Raw genomic sequence first — 12,880 nt, 5'->3', positions numbered from 1 at the left:
ACAATTTACAATAGACAGTATAGGGAAATGGGACATGCTGCTTAGAAGCCTGTATCTCAGGCATCTAAGCAGCTACAGACCCCCAAAACCCACCATTGGTAAGGTAATTGCCTAATATTTCCAAATGGTATAAGTCTTGGGGAATCTGGAAAAAAAAATATATTTAAAAAAAAACTATGACAAACTATGCACATACAAACATTGGTTAAAAAAAAAAATCCAAAAAAACATGAACAACCAAGATAAATCTTTGAAAAGAGGCCAAATTGGTTTTCATTTGGTGAAACCTGTCAAATTAAATATATCCAAACGTAATGTGAAAACTTACTAGAAAAGTGTTTCCTAATTCACTGGAGTTTACTTTATGTAAAGCTACCAAGCTTATGTAAACGCTGTGTTGTCTAATGAATTAGGAAGCCAGTGCATTTGAAAAGTAATTTGTGCTGCTCTTCTGGATTGGAATGAAACTGTGTGGGTCATAATTTACATTACATTTTCCACAGTCTTTCTGCAACACAGAGGTTAAAAAAACATAAGTTTCATAGGAAAGTGGCAATGACTAACTTTGACATGATGATTTCATTAGCCCTAGTTTAAAAACTAGGATTCTGTAAACCTTTCTGACCTGAGGGACAACCACATTTGAAACATATATTCATATGGATTTGGTTAAAGCAATGCAACTTTTTTTATACACTCAATCTACACATTGCAAAAGATCATGCTTTATTTGGGTGTGTTTTTTAAATTATGTCATATAACCAATATAATGTAATAACATTAAACAGTAATACAAAGACTAAAATAAATCTGCTTTGAAGTATTCAGAAAATAAACTTGGCTTGAAATTAGGTTTCCTAATTACAATCCAAATACAATACTCCCAAATATGTGTCTTTTATGTTTATCTATCATCAAAGTTAAAAAATGCTGGATTATTTTCTTCAATTTGCATAAATGCTTAAAGGGACGACAGGAAACCCACATTTTATCTTTCCGGATTCAGATAGAGAATACAATTTTAAACAACTTTCTTCACATCACTTTCAAACAACATTTACTTCTATCTAATTTGTTTCATTCTCTTGGTATCATTTGTTGAAAGAGCAGCATTGCACTACTGGTTTCTAACTAAACACATGGTTGAGATATATATATATATATATATATATATATATATATATATATACAGCCACCAATCCATATCTAGAACCTAGGTTCACTGCTGCTTCTGAGCTTGCCTAGATAAAAATTTCAGCAAAGGATAACAAGAGAAGAAAGCAAATTAAATGATAAAAAGTAAATTGGAAAGTTGTTTAAAATGGTATTCTCTATCCGAATCATGAAAGAAAAAAAAAATTGAGTTTCATGTACCTTTAAATAAAAATAATGGTTTATACCTAGGCTTAAAAAACCATTAGATATTTTTTTTCTTTTTTAACAAAGTAATCCACATTAGCTGGTAGGTAAGTCATTCATGTTTTTTTTTTAAAAAATTACATTATTTAGGAAAATCTAGCACAAATTCAGTAATTCCATCACAAAAACACACACTTCCTTTGAATAAAGATGAATGTTAATTTATGTTCCCTTTTGGTTAAATATATTGATATTGATGTTTGTCTTTAACCCCTGAAATAATACAGAGCCTGTTGGTTTCACTTCTTTTTTTGCCAAAACCCAAAATGATTATTTTACAGTACAACAGGAAAAACTATCTTAGAACAAAAAGTAAAGATGTAAAAACATACTATATCTGAACATTCTGAAATGGATGCACTTACTACTTAAAGGGACATAATACTCATATGCTAAATCACTTGAAACTGATGCAGTATAACTGTAAAAAGCTGACGGAAAATATCGCCTGAGCATCTCTATGTAAAAAAGGAAGATATTTTACCTCACAATTTCCTCAGCTCAGCCGAGTAAGTTCTGTGTAAAAAGTTATACTTCACCTGCTCCCAGCTGCAGGTAAAAATAAAAAAAAATTTAAGAAATGAACAGCAGCCAATCAGCATCAGCAGTGCTGAGGTCATGAACTCTTACTGTGATCTCATGAGATTTGACTTATCTCTCATGAGATTTCATAGTAAGCTTCCTTTACCTGATTGGTGAAATAATATGAGAGTTCACGATGCTCATCCCCTAAGATGTCCCAGGACAGACACACTAAAATGCTGCTTAGAAATCCTTTACAATGGGAGGTGGCTACTGAGGAACTTTTGAGGTAAAATATCTTTCTTTTTTACATAGAGATGTTCAGGTGATATTTTCTAGTCAGCTTTTTACAGCTATGCTGCATCACTTTCAAGTGTTTAAACATTTGGGTATTATGGCCCTTTAAATAAATAAATTAAAAATACAACTGCTAAATCTGTCCCTAATCGGTGAATCCAACATTCTCAGCAAAGTCCTTAGGATAAATTACTTCTAATATATATATATATATATATATATATATATATATATATATATATATATATATATAATATAAAAGCTACAATTTATTTGACAAAACTGAAACCAAATCTACACAAGATCACATATGTTTGTGTCTATGGGTTCCAAAATTATATGACTGCATAAATATTTTCTCATCTGAATATCTTGTGGCTAAATACTAAATGCATACTTCATGGTTTATATACACAAGCTTTCCAATAACACAGAAATAATATATAAAATTGCATAGTATCTTCAAGTATAAACTACAGGGACTTTAAAACCAACTAATTTTATTCTAAAAGATAAAAATATACATTGAGCCATCTAAAGGCCAGATTACGAGTGGAGCACAAACGTTTGAGCGAGCGATAAGGGGTTTATCACATTTGTTTGTACTCAGGTTTACTGCTGGTATTACGAGTTGAAAGTAAATGCGATCACTTGAGTGCAATCATGATTTAAGTTAGAATGATTAGAACGTTCTCAGAGCTCTGGTTAATTGTTTCGAGAAACAAAAAAGTTTAACAAAACACATAAAAAATACATTACAAAGTACACTTAAACTCATAATAAAAAATATTTAAAAAACATATTACACAAAAAAGTTATAAGGGCTCAAAGATAAGAGCTCTCAGGTGTTAGGGAAAAAATGCAGGCTATATATATATATATATATATATATATCTATCTATCTATCTATATCTATCTATATATATCTATACTTGTGTAAAGATGGATATCTTTATATTACATTAAAGAGCCACCACCATATTTAACAGTGGGCATGAGCTACTCTGTGTGCGCCAAACCCACTTCTGGTGTTTATTGCCAAAAAGCTCTATTTTAGTATCATCTGGTAAACTGAAGACGCTTGAGTTAATTTTGAGTTAAATTTTGGAAGAGAATAGAGGCTTTTTTTCTATTGCAATTCTCCAGCTTTGATCCTTGGAGATATTTTGGCCACTCAAACAATCCTCTTCACAGTGTGTTGAGACAATGGCCTCTAGATGCAATCAGCCAATCAGATTTTTCTTCCCTTAATTCCGATTGGCTGATAGAATCCTATCAGCCAATCGGAATTCGAGGGACGCCATCTTGGATGACGTCATTTAAAGGACCAGCCATTCGCCGGGTAGTCGTCGTGCAGGAAGGATGTTCCGCGCCGGAGGTCTTGAAGATGGAGCCGCTCCTCGTCGGATGGATGAAGATAGAAGATGCCGCTTGGATGAAGATGTCTGCCGGTCCGGATGTCCTCTTCTGCCCGGATAGGATGAAGACTTCTGCCGGTCTGGATGTCCTCTTCTGCCCCATCGGATGAAGACTTCGGCCCGGCTGGGTGAAGATGACTCAAGGTAGGGATATCTTCAGGGGGTTAGCGATAGGTTTATTTAAGGGGGGTTTGGGTGGGTTAGAGTAGGGGTATGTGGGTGGTGGTTTTTAATATTGGGGGGGGTTGTATTTTTTTTTACAGGCAAAAGAGCTGATTACTTTGGGGCAATGCCCCGCAAAAAGCCCTTTTAAGGGCTGGTAAAAGAGCTGGTTACTTGGTAATGTAGAATAAGGTAGGGACTTTTTTTTTTTTTTTTTTTTAATTTTATTTTATTAGGGTAATTAGATTAGGTGTAATTAGTTTAATCTTCTTGTAATATTTTTTTATTTTCTGTAATTTAGTGGGTTTTTTTGTAGTTTAGTTTATTTAATTATATTTAATTGTAGGTATTGGTAGCTAATTTATTTAAATAATTTAATTATAGTGTAGTGTTAGGTGTAATTGTATCTTAGGTTAGTTTTTATTTTAAAGGTAATTTTGTCTTTATTTTAACTAGGTAGCTATTAAATAGTTAATAACTATTTAATAGCTATTGTACCTAGTTAAAATAAATACAAAGTTGCCTGTAAAATAAAAATAAATCCTAAAATAGTTACAATGTAACTATTAGTTATATTGTAGCTATATTAGGGTTTAAGTATTTAGTTTTAAATAGGATTAATTTAGTTAATAAGAGTAATATTATTTGGCTTTATTTAATTAATATTTAAGTTAGGGGGGTGTTAGGGTTAGTGTTGGACTTAGGTTTAGGGGTTAATAATTTTATTATAGTGGCGGCGGTATAGGGGGGCAGGATAGGGGTTAATAGGTATTATGTAGGTGGTGGCGGGGTCCGGGAGCGGCGGTTTAGGGGTTAACATATTTATTATAGTTGCGGCGGGGTGTAGGAGTGGCAGTTTAGGGGTTAACATATTTATTATAGTTGCAGCGAGGTCCGGGAGCGGCGGTTTAGGGGTTAATAACTTTAGTTGCCGGGGGCGCCGGTATAGGGGGTAGAACAGTATAGTATAGTGTGAGTGCTTAGTGACAGGGATATCAATAAAGCTGTAAAAAAGCCGAATAACAGCGAGATTGATGATTGATAACTATCACAGTCCGCTGCTCATTGCCCCGTACTTGGTGCGCGGCTTTTTGACAGATTTATTGATAACTTTGGCGAGCATATTCAGGTCCGCGGCGGTGATGTAAGGCGAGCTTAGGCGAGCGTATTGGGGCCGGCGAAGGCAGGTAAGTACGGAGCTTCATAACTAGAGGCCAATATAGACATGCATCCTTTTCCAGGTTGATTCATAACATTTCAAGTTGACTGGAACTTATTAATTATTGCCCTGATGGTGGATGGCATTTCAATACTTTTGCTATTTTCTTATAGCTACTTCCCATTTTGTGAAGCTTAACAGCCTTTTGCCTCACATCACAGCTATATTCTTTGGTCTTACCCATTGTAATGAACGACTATGGGAATTTGGCCTATGTATTACCTCATATTTATACCTCTGTGAAAAAGGAAGTCATGGTTAAACAATGTCCTGTTCCTAGTCACCTAGGTGTACTAAAAAATGTAAAATATCAAAGGGAATATTCTTCAAATATATTTTTCTCATATGAATTCATAGAGTTGCCAATAATTGCAAACCTGTTTGTGTTTGCAATTGTTTGATATCCATGAGCGCAGAGTATTTTTGTGTATTTTTTGAACAAAAGATCAAAAGTTTAAACAATAAAGACAATTTTCAAAGCATTCTTTGCCCATATTTTCCTACATGTAGAAATATATGTTTATGAATAAATAGAAAATATTCTGCTATGTGAACATTGGAATGTGAAATATTCATATTTTTATATCAGGTTAGCGCACATGAGAATATGCGATCGGGTTTGCGTGAGAGTGGGGTGTTAAAGGGACACTAAACCCAAATTTTTTCTTTCATGGTTCAGATAGAGCATACAATTTTAAGCAGATTTTTAATTTACTCCTATCATCAATTTTTCTTCGTTCTCTTGCTATCTTTATTTGAAAAAGAAGGCATCTAAGCTAAGGAGCCAGCAAATTTTTGGTTCAGAACCATGGACAGAACTTTTTTTATTGGTGCTGTCCAATCAGCAAGGACAACCCAGGTTGTTCACCAAAAATGGGCCGGCATCTAAACTTGCATTCTTGCTTTTCAAATAAACATACCAAGAGAAAAAAGAAAATTTGATAATAGGAGTAAATTAGAAAGTTGCTTAAAATTGCAGTCTCTATCTGAATCACGAAAGAAAAAATTTGGGTTCAGTGTCCCTTTAAGTTTTTTCCACTTTTTTTTTAATTCATTGACTTTTTATGGAAGAATACCTAAATGCGTGCATGCTTTTCTAAGTTCAACTTTTTGCGCTCGTCAGGTTAGCACGCAAGCATATACAGTTTACTTTAAACTCATAATACGAGCGCAACCCGACACACACAAAAATCTTACTTCTAGCGCAGTTAGCGCTCGAGCAGAAGCGTTAATTTGAGCTCCAATAATCTGGCCCTAAATGTATTATGTACCAAAAGTTACATATTAGCATTCATAATCAAATAGTTTTTTATTCATTTTTATTTTTAAATATATTCCTTAAAAAAACTTACTTTGAACTTTAAAGGGACAGTCAACACCAGAATTTTTGTTGTTTAAAAAGATAGATAATCCCTTAATTTACCATTCCCCAGTTTTGCATAACCAACACTGTTATATTAATATACTTTTTACCTCTGTGATTAACTTGTATCTAAGCATCTTCTGACAGCCCCCTGATCACATGGCTATTTATTTATTATCTATTGACTTGCATTTTAGCCAATTAGTGCAGTGTCTGCCACAAGCCACGGGTGTGATCACAATGTTATCTATATGGCTCACATGAACTAGCTCTCCCCTGTTGTGAAAAGCAAATAAAAAAGCATGTGATAAGAGGCAGCCTTTAAGGGCTTAGAAATTATCATACGAGTCTTCCTAGGTTTAGCTTTCAACTAAGAATACCAAGAGAACAAAGCAAAATTGGTGATAAAAGTAAATTGGAAAGTTGTTTAAACTATTTGAAACATAGTTTTTTTGGACTTGACTGTCCCTTTGTCCCTTTAATAGCTTGTCTTTTTATGTTTCATTAATGTTTTTACTTTGTAGTTTCTAAAAATATATTCTGTACGCTCAGTTCTAGTAATGCACATATATTCATAAATTATTTATTTATAATTTATTTATTTAGAAAATATTTTAGCAGGAAGGGATACCTTGAGATTTCTCTCGTTTTCAAGTATGTCCTTGGATTGCATTGATACAATAGGGTACAATAAAATACAAAAACAATATTAATACATAATATATGCAAAATTTAACATGTTCATAAACGTTTTCGATTTGAATATTGCGGGGGGGGCGAAAATGTATTTAAAAGTAGTCTGACATTGTAATAACATTGGTAAAGAGTTACACATTTTGTAGTGATATTATTGATAACGATGTGTGCATGTATCAGAAATTTGAGAAATATCAGGATATAAATATAATGCATGATGTTTGCAATGAATACACATCAAACTGAGCAAAAGTTTTGGAATTTCGAGCAATTCTAAGATCTATGCAACATCAGTCTGTGCATCAAATACAAAGCATATGAAATTGTATTTGTTTTGATTTTGGATAAGCAACTTAAGGCCGTGACACACTGCAAGCGATGCGGCACGAGACCAAGCAGCTGCTTCGCGTTGCATCGCTTCTGAAGATCAAATATTTCATCTCTGAGCGCTCAGCTACGCGACCTGATGCAGTAGAGTGCTCAGAGATGAATAGGCAGGACACACTGAGCGCACACAGCTGCATGTACACGCTGCGCGCCGCTCCGCTTGCAGTGTGTCACAGCCTTTATACTGATGCATTTTACATTGGTTTGCATCTTTTTCCCCCCTGTCTCTTTTTAAAGCATTTTGATGTTTTCACACAGAAGGCTGTGTTTGAACATTTAAAGGAATACTAAAGTCAAATTTAACATTTCATGGTTCAGATAGAGTGTGCTCTTTTAAACAACTTTCAAATTCACTTCCATTATCAAAATGTTTACAATACTTCTATATGAAAAGCTTCTGAGGCACCAGTTCCTAATGTGCCTGATGGCTGTAACATTTTGCAGGGAGAAGGAAAAGTGAACTAAACTTTGAAATTTGTCAGAAAAAAATCTAATAGTCATTTGAAATAGAGACATTGGGACCGATATATCAAGAGTCTGACAGACATTGATAAATGCCGACAGTATACAATATCGGCATTTATCATTGCACAAGCAGTTCTGGTGGTGGCCGCTAGCAGGGGGTGTCAATTAACCCGATCATATGAGATTGGGCGGATTGATGTTGGCCGCCTCAGAGGCAGCGTACGAGTTAAGGAGCAGCGGTCTTAAAACCGCTGCTTCTTAACTCCTGTTTCCGGCGAGCCTGAAAGCTTGCGGGCGGAAACGGGTATACGGTCCCGTTCAGGCCATGATAAATCGGCCCCTAAGTGCTTTTGTGTTGACATTTTTTTTTTTATTATTATTATTCATCTGTTGGTTATGCAAAATTTTTTTTTTTTTAAGTTACAGGTTTATTATTTTTGTCCCATTGAAACAAGAAAGCACAAGGTCCTATATAGGTTTTATGGTAATAGCCCTGAAGTTCATATAACAAATGCCCTTGGGTGTCCCTTCTTTCTACGTATATATATATTTGTTTTTGTCTTAGTAGGATAAATTAGGGTCAAACTGTGTTTTACATTTTCAATTTGACACTTGGTTTCATGTTGGGAATATTAGGAAAAAATGCATTGGTTCGTGCATTTTGTACAACATTTCCTGTATTTTAGCATGCATGCGTTTAGGGCCATTTTTGATGCGTACTAGTTATACTGTATTCTGCAATTGCTACCAGTGTTAAATATCAAGGCATCATTAATAATGCATATATGAGCTGTTTTGTTTATGTAACTTCCCCCCACACACATTGTTGGTACTTGATTTGGTGTTTGTTATGTTGCTTGTGTCAAGACACACTTTTGCTTCAATTAATCAGCCATTGTTACCCAGGTATTTTCTTACAATGCTAGAGTGGAGGATCTATAAAAGGAAACTTTCATCCAAATATTTAATATATATCATCGCTAGGGTTGCCACCCAGCCGGTATTTTACCGACACGACCGGTATTTTTAAGGTTCATGTCAATGTAGAAAATAAATAATAAATATTGAAAGAAAGCCCCTGTCAAATTGAAACTTCTTCTGAGTGTTATGAATACTAGTTATAAGCAAATGAGCCAATCAGTCCTATCAGCTTTAGTTTTTGAGTTATGCTGTTTAATTATTTGTGAATTTATGTTAATGAACATGGCCGGTATTTTCTTCCAAGAAAGGTGGCAACCCTAATCATCGCTCGACAATACCAAAAAGACATGGGGCCACGCCTCATGGAATTTAACTGCTGGTTTCTAATGTTTTGAATTGAAAGTAGAAAATCTCTTGTCTGCCTCCTAAAAAATTATGTGGCTCTTCAGTACTTTCAGTGTCACTTATAGTTTAAATAATTTTGGCAACCCTTGATATATTGATATTAATATGTATGTGTCAAATAAAAAGACTCCACATGCAAAAATAAATAAATTTGTCATCAAAAAACATATCACTGCAAATACTAATTTCTATAAAATTAGACATTTTATTTAACTATTTTTCATGTATTTTAATTACAATTTTTTGCTAACAAAAATTACAAAATTTTCATAAAACCAATTTCATACCTGAATGTTTTTTTTTTTTCATTTATGCCACGCTGCATAACAAGCGGCCACATTCTCATTTTGTCTAAGTACAGTACTTTATTTGTTTTTACCTAGATGCCTATCTTTGTCCCTTGGAGAGCTGTGACATACTTTTGTATTATCTGTAATTTTATTGTGTCTGGGTTTTGCCACAGTTCAAAACACTTTTAACAAAAAAGACATCCATGACCTGTATAGAGACTGATACTTGACAGCTGCTCTGTAACATCCTCCGTTCTTTTTCTCAGTCTTTTTCTTGTACATTTTAAAATTGTTTACAAATGACTTGGCAGCACTAGAAATATTCCTGTCTTGTCCTTCGCAAGCTCTTTATTTGCATATAAATGAGATTTCTCAGCTGCACATTAGTGACAATATAGGAACAAGTAAAATTATAATCTTCCTTATGTGTGTGTTTTTTTCTTCTTCTCTTTTTAGAACTCCTAAATGTGTGTCTCATTTTCCCTGAATGTTTTTTTTTTCTTTGTTTATTTTATTTCTGTAAATATTCAGTTTACAAGTGAAATTTACATGGTTACTTTTTTTTAACTGATGTGTAATTTAATTATCGTTTTCCAATGTTATGTAAAAAAAAAATGAACATAAAATTTAAAAGCCAAAAAATTAAACTCTATGAACACACATAAAATGCATACAAAAGTGTACAAGTAAATAAGTTAAAATATTGTTTTCCATGAAAAAAATATTATTAGTTTAAAGGGTATTCTAGTTGAAAAATGACATTCTCTTATCCATTAGAGCATGCAAATTTGTGACTATAGACGCTGGTCTACTGTGTATTTAACCTCCGTAAAACATTTAAACACACAGTAGATGTTCCGTTTGGGACCCGTGGCACATTGCTTGTCCCAATCTGAACCCCCTGCTGATCCATCGTTGTGCGAATAGCGCTGCTGATTGGATCAGCTGTGGGTTTAGCTCTGGACCAGCAGTGCACCATGGGTCCCAATCTGAACACCTAATGTGTGTTTAACTCCTTTGCTGGGGTTAAATGCACAGTAATTGGGGGTCGATGCTATATAACGAATTAGAGCATGTCATTTTTGGTCTATAATTGCCCTTTAAACTGTATGTTCCTCAAATAGGAAATCCGTGTTTTGAAGCTGATTACATTAGTCCCCCCCCCCCCCAAAAAAAAAAAAACAAACTAATTAAAACATTTTTTAAATATTATTTTAGATTCAGTCAAAATGTTCAATCTGAAAAAGGAAAATACTTCAAAATACAAAGGTATTTAGTTTTTAAAATATTTTATAAAGTGTTTTTAAGGAGCTGGAAAAATCTTTGATGGAAGAAATGCTTGTATATAGCTACATTATATTTAAATATTCACTGAACTAGGAGGGGGCAAAAACATCCCAGCATGCCAGAGCTTAAATTCCTCCCACTTCTGCAGTATTTTATTTGGCCTCCAAGATGCAGTGTGGTGAATTCTGAAGTGCTGATCTGCTTGTTATTGATAGGGGTTCTCTAACAGGTAAAATGCTGATTTATCTGCCATTCCTCTGGGTTGTAGCATGCAGTCTTTTGAGATCCTAGGCATCGTGCTTGCACTGCCTTGGATGGGCCTATCTATTGGAAGCCGTCATTTTCAGTTGAGATAAGCACAATGGACAAAAGTGCTGAAAGGCAAGTACAATGCACTTTCATAGCTCACCGGCTATTAGTATGAACATGTACACATGATTCACGTATGGGCACTTTAAAAATGTTGGTTTAAATGAGGTTACTGTTTATTTAAATTTAATGCTTCCCGGCTTTAGTGGTCCACGGTTTACTGGAGACCTTAAGGCAGCCTTATTTACTTTTATTTTTTTTGGGTGTACTTAGTGGGTATTCCTCTCTATTTCTTTTCCTCTTCCTGTGATGTTGTAACCATCTCAGCATGTTGGGAGAAGCACTCAGGACTGGTGGAGGTGTTGAGCTTTTCTCAAATGGGGGATTAAGTATGTAACCCTTTTGTTTGCTGTAATTTATTGCTAGCCTTTACTGTTTTTGGTACAGTTAATTTATTGTAATTTTCTGTATTAACAATGTGTGCTTCTTTAATGCGTATATGCTTCAGTCTATCTCTGATACTTAAGCTAATATTCTCTGTATTTTACTAAGGAGCAAACTGGTACAGCTCAGGTCTCTTTACCTTCAGATGATCCTTTTGAAGGGAGATCCATTGTTAATGTAATCCCTTCCAATTTGTGTTTGCTTTGTAAGGATTTTCAGGTCTGTCCCCATACTCAGTTGTGTACCTTATATGCTAAATCTGTGTCTAACCCATGGACAGGGTTTTGCTGTGGTACCCTTATATCAGAGTATTCTACTCAGAGAGTTTTTTTAGAACCATCTCCAAAATTTAAGTAATATATTGACTCTGCCATTAATTAATTTTTGGCTGTTTTGCCTCTAGCAGTTAAAAGCAAATATGTGCAAGGGTTGAAAGACTTTTGGGTCATCCCTTAGGAGTGACCTTTCTAAATTCCACAATACTTAGGAATCTAAAGACTCTTATTCTGATGACAGATTTTCTGAATCCCAGGAATCTCACGCCACTGTGGCGGAGGATGTGTACTTTTAGACTTGAGCATATTCATGTTCTATTACAGAGGAAGTATTAATTGCTTTAGAAGGATTTTACTTCTACAGACGAGCAACCAGTTAAAAATATTGACACATTTAAGACAGCCCACAAACCACTATCTACTTTCCCATGCCTGATTCAGCTTCTAATATCATGTCTAAGGAATAGTGGAGTATGCCAAGTGTTCCTTTTATTCCATTGGCTAAGTTCTAAACTAGGTTTCCTCTGCTTCTGCAAATAAAAAGGTATGGGAAACTATTCCTAAGGTTAATGCAGCCAGTAATATCTACTCTTGCAAGACAATGTGCTATTCCATTGGAGGATAGCATCTCTTTTAAGGATCATTTGGTTATAAAGATGGAAGGCTTTCACAGACGCTATTTCCAGCTTGCAGGTGTTATATTTATTCTTGCTGTCAGTGTTGGCTGAATAGCTGCTGCTACTGCAGTTTTGTGTGACAACTTTTCAGAACTAATTTCCGTGAAAAATACTCTTGACGAGATTCAAGATTGCTAGAAGCTCCTGAGAACTGCAAATAACTTTATTTGTGAATAGTGTTTGTTAATGCTAATACTTCTTTGGCCATCTTGGCAAGGTGAGCTAAGATTATTGTTGACTAGTGATGTGCATTCTGACTATTCGCTACGAAATGAATATCGAATATGGCCGTCTGCCTGGGTTTGTACAGAGTTTAGCATGTTG

General features: G+C 34.6%; 1 protein-coding gene across 4 annotated transcripts in view; it reads left to right on the top strand.

Annotated features, from left to right (window-relative positions):
• ZNF618 (zinc finger protein 618) overlaps nt 1-12,880 on the top strand; it is a 692,337-nt gene that overhangs the window by 85,308 nt on the left and 594,149 nt on the right. The window lies entirely within an intron of this gene.

The sequence above is a fragment of the Bombina bombina genome, chromosome 12, assembly GCF_027579735.1.
Source record: "Bombina bombina isolate aBomBom1 chromosome 12, aBomBom1.pri, whole genome shotgun sequence".
NCBI classification, from domain to species: domain Eukaryota; kingdom Metazoa; phylum Chordata; class Amphibia; order Anura; family Bombinatoridae; genus Bombina; species Bombina bombina.
This window is presented reverse-complemented; position numbering and strand designations above follow the sequence as displayed.